Source organism: Cyprinus carpio, chromosome B22 (genome assembly GCF_018340385.1).
Source record: "Cyprinus carpio isolate SPL01 chromosome B22, ASM1834038v1, whole genome shotgun sequence".
In the NCBI taxonomy this organism is placed as follows: domain Eukaryota; kingdom Metazoa; phylum Chordata; class Actinopteri; order Cypriniformes; family Cyprinidae; genus Cyprinus; species Cyprinus carpio.
In genome coordinates, this window is record NC_056618.1 from 7,439,989 (window position 1) to 7,445,193 (window position 5,205).

Genomic DNA, 5,205 nt, shown 5'->3' on the forward strand with positions numbered 1-5,205 from the left:
ATTAATTGTATAATAAATAAAAAGAAAACAAATAGATAGAACACAAAAAGATTTAAAAAAGCTAGTGTTAGTTTTTTTTAATAAAGAATAGAATTAGAATAGAGAGTGCTAGAGTTAGAGGGTCAAATAAAGATGGAAGAGATGCTAGTGTGTTTTAAGACTGATTCTTGAAATGGCTAAGACTTGCTGGGACTGAGTTGGGCAGATCATTCCACCAGGAGGGAACAGTTCATTTAAAAGTCTGTGAAAATGATTTTGTGCATGATCCATCCATTAAAGTTGTCTTGTGTCATTAATGTTTAAGAACAATAAATGAATAAATAATAATAATAATAATAATAATAATAAAAATCACTCTGCTCAAATATTCTGTGAACTTAATATCTTTAGCCTTAATAAGGATTAGCTAATCTAGACATCATAGTATCTCATACCTAATTTATTTGTATCTTTGTTCTATTTTATTTATTTGTATTATTGCTTGGTAATTAGGTCTTATTGTTTTACTAACTGTTTACATGTCTTTAAAAATATTATTATTTTTGTTTTTTTGGCAAGGCTGGTAGTAAGCAGTAAAAACCGCCTAAAACCTTGGTGTTGAGTCCTGTGAACATAAAGAGGTCATTTTGCAAGACTTGGCCCGTTTGTTATATTCAAATGAAACAAAAAAAATCTGTTCTACGGGGAAATAAAGCAATGTGAAACGCCCTCCCAGGAACGTCGCGTTGGCAAAGCCCCGCCTCAAATCTGCCATTAGAAAGTTGAGCAGTCCATTTCACAAAATCGTGCTAAACAACATAACATGTTAAACAGGAAGAGATGCAGAACAGAAAAACAGACTTTAAATTAAACGCTGACATGCATTGTTAAAAAAGCGAACATAATGCTCACAATTATTTAAAATATTAACTAAGATTCATTAAAAAGCTCTCTTTGTTTAATAATGTGACTCATTAGCTGCCTGCCGTCCTCTTCCTCTTTCGGAAAAGCGTCTAAAACTATAACAACATAAAGCATGCCATCTTCACTCCTCAGCTAATAAAACAGCATCAATAATACATCAATTTCTGTCGAGTATAAAGTGATTCAATGGAAATACAAAATGACACGGAAAAGAGATCGTAATACATGTCTTACCAAGCACGAGCAAAACATTCACCAACGCCCACAAAAACGGGATTCATTTTTCACCGGTTTTCGGCTTTACAAAAAAATAATAATAATAATGGAAATAAAAGCTCCGTATTTATAACACAGCGTAATGGGAACGCCATATCACCCCCTACAGAATAATAAGTAGACCTAAGTAAACCGAAAGTAACTAAAGCCTGTGTTCATCTTGGAAAAGCTTCTGCTGCGTCTTCACTTTTTCTTCTTCTTAAGGTTTTATTGGCGGTTGACAAGCAACAAAAATGGTGTATTACCGCCACCAACTGGTATGGAGTGTGGATCAAAATGACATTTTATATCCTCTCATACAAATTATTTATTCTAAGATACTGAAAAATAAAACTATAACATTAATTTCCAGGCAGATTTATTTTGTAAAAATATCCCCTAGTATAAATCGGCATTTTTATTTTTCTTAAAAAATTTTTCTATTAAAATCCTTCTTTCAAACTCGTATTTCTGACAGTATATCATAACATGTTCCACAGTTTCTTCTTGCCACACAAAATGTACACCTTCCCGTATCACGTTTACCCATTTTATAAAGTGTACCGTTTAATCAAAGAGTATAGATGCCTTCTATACTCTTTGGTTTAATCCAGGGGGCAAGGAAGTCGACCGGAGCATTATTCACGATAAGCATTCGATCTACGTCAGATCCCTTGATGAAAATTAACCATGGTTTTACTACAAAGAAAACTAAAAAACCATGGTTACTATACAGTTAAACCATGGTAACCACAAATTAACCATGATTTTGCTGCACTAACCATAGTTTAATCATGGTATTTGTAGTAAAACTGTGGTTGTACAAATGGTAGTCAACACGCCAAAAAAAAAAATCACCATGGGTTACTACAGTTTTACTATAATAAAAACATGGTTATTTTGAGCGTCAGAGCGCTCACGAATCTTTCTGCAGCGTTGTGAGCAGAGCGGCCAGAGCGATTTTTGTCGCTCTCGGACGCCGGCGAACGCACAGTTAGACTATTGCTTGAACTAAACCGGAACTGAATGTAGTTTGTCTACTGATGTAAAATATATAACATTTAATTTACATGCACACCATGCTACTTTTTAGACAGCATTATTATACCAAATCACTCTGTAACATGTATCATAACCAAATCACTGTGTAGTTAATAAAATTATTTGTTTATGCGCATTTTGATATGTATTGAAAGGTTTGCAGTTTTCTGTTATGTGGGACTGTTATTTTGAAAACTCAGAGCCAGGGAAAATCTGTTTGTTTCACATACAAACGAGGTCTGTCGGAGTTTTCTGTTATATATATATATATATATATATATATATATATAACGTTATATAAACTATGCCAAGTGTGCTAATAATAATTGCACCATAGAAGTAATGTTAGTAAAAACTATATGTAGTTTTGTGATATGTGTGACTTCAATGTATACAAATTCTGGCTTTTCCGGTTACTTTCTGTAACCGATCAGACACCTATGAATGTGATGTACAATAAAACATCGCATAATGATCACGAAAGTCTTGGCCATCATTCGGAGAAGGTACGCTACAAAGTGAACATACATATATAAAAAAATTGCTCATTACGTTTTTGTTCACGGCAATGAAAGCTAAGCTAAGCTAAACTTTAAACTGCGTCACACGCGTATTTCGATGTATAATTTACCAGAAGATAAATTATAACAAATACATGTCAAACAGTAGTCAAACAAAACACACTGACAACAAAATACAAATAATAAATGATTTTCTGTCGAATAAAAAGTAATTACAGCTTGTAGTATCTTAAACCGGAAGAGATATGTAAAGTCTTACCACTGGCGAGGAAAAGAAAACACGAAGAAAAATCTGTAAGTGCATTCTTAAAAAAATATAGAAATACATAAAATATAGCAGATGATTGTATCACTCGGTTCCTTTGCTGTCATCTCGATGATAAAATGTTCTTCTCTGTGAACACTGCCCCACCCTAAAGGCCATGCTGTAAACCCAGACACTTGAAAACTGCGCCACACGTCTTATTTCGATGTATAGTTCACCAGAAGATAAATATTTCCGATTTCAAGGCTCCTTTGGTGTTATCTCTTTGCTAAAAAATGAATTGGATGTTGGTCTGTTCTTCTATGTGACCACTGCCCCACCCAACAGGCTCTGGCTGGAAACCCAGGCCCCTCCAAACAGGATTTATTTTTTAAATTCCTGTATGATGTTATATGTGTAGATATTATTTTATTGAACTAATAAATGTGTAATTTGTTGTTAAGAAATTAATGTAAATAAAAAAACAATAAACATTTTGAATGATCATCTTTTTTTATTCTTTTCACAGTTGTTTTGTCGTCATACAAGGTGACAAAGGTAAACATGAAAAGAAAGTTAACACAAGCTTAAAGTAATGTGGAAGTGTCTCTCCCTGACAGTCTGCAACTACTAATTCATATGGATTAAACAACTAATCCATATATAACTCAAAAGGGTTTAGTCCAAATGTTCTGAAGAGATTCAATCGCTTTATATAATGGACAGATTTTATTTAGGCTTTTATTAACAATCTATTGACTTTTCTATGCGTCAAAGTTATAGTTGTGTAGAAAGCGGAGTGACAGAAATCTAGGGCCCATGATTTCAGTGGTGCAGAAAAAGCAGACAGAATCGCAGAATCCAGTCATAAAATGACAAATAATTGCCAGATTTTGGATGAATAAATCAAAAGTAGGTCAGTAGGCTACTAGGTTTACATCAAAATACAATACTGTGTCAGCCCAAAAAATAGTATTTAATTATGAACCCTGCATTTGCGGGATGTCTCTGTGTGAGTGAATGGCGTATGCGTGGTTTTGTTTACCACACACAACCCTGCTAAGCATCTGCCGCCTGAATATACCAGTAGGCCTACTTGAACACACATAAACATGATCTCAAGAACTGCTCTGAGAGTTTTTAGGAAATAATATAATTAGTGATGCTTTTGATTATTACAATTTAATGAAACGATTAAAATGGAATATAGAAAATTTGATATAAAATAAAATAATGAATTTGAGAGAAAAAATATTTATAAGGCCTTAAAAATGTAATTGTTGTATGTAACATAAAATTTTGCCCCTGTTGTAACATTAAATTTCATGATATCAATTAATTAGACATGCTTTTTGATTAATATTTTAAAAATTAACCATTAAAACAGAGTCTAGCAAAAAAAAAACAAAAAAAAAAAATGGGAATCCATGTTAATTAAAAATAAATAAAATGGATTTCATAGGGCCATAGAAATCTCTCCGATATCATTTAAAATACCTGCATTTGTTTTTCTAAGATGGTTTGGAATAACATGAGGGCGAGTGATGTATGTGATGGCTGAATATTCTAAACATAATATCCAAACATTCTCAAGATACATTCACTTGAGAGGCAAAATTAAGAAATGAAATATTGCTTTCTGAAAAACTGTACAAAATTTAGTTTATGCTTAAAACAATAACAAATATCTGTCAATGGGGTTTGAACATTTGTTTTGAAAAATTTATTTTCCTTTGGATTGAGTGAATTGCTTGAGTCCACTGCTATTTGTTCTTGTTTTAATCAAAAGATAATTTTTTTTCTCATTCAATTTGCTTCTCTATACTAAATGTATCTTGATTTAAAAATCTTTAGACAATTGTGCTGGAATAAAATACTGATGGAGAACATAACTTTTTTTGCTGTGTGATCAGAAGGTAAAGTAACAGTTATTTTGACTGACAGATTAATTTTGTCATTAGATCAGGGCCTACCATTGTTTTACATTCTGTTGATTTCTGCTGCTGGATCTCTGTTGATTTAGATCAGGGCCTACCATTTACAATTAAATCATTTTGATTTCTGCTGCTGAATCTCTTTTGATTGTAACTGCAGTTGTGATGTACTGCAGGAAATGTAGAAAAACAGGTCAGGGATTCAATTATTACAATTATTAACCACAAACATTAATTACAATTAATGCATTTGTAACATGTACACAAATACACACACACACACATTTATAGACAGACAGACAGATAG

At 32.6% G+C, this 5,205-nt stretch overlaps 1 long non-coding RNA gene across 1 annotated transcript; it reads left to right on the forward strand.

Annotated features, from left to right (window-relative positions):
* The first annotated feature begins 2,739 nt into the window (after positions 1-2,739).
* On the forward strand, positions 2,740-4,393 carry LOC122141575. Its single transcript, XR_006157936.1, has 2 exons — positions 2,740-3,014; positions 3,494-4,393. It is a non-coding gene; the product is annotated as an uncharacterized LOC122141575 (long non-coding RNA).
* Positions 4,394-5,205: the final 812 nt, after the last annotated feature.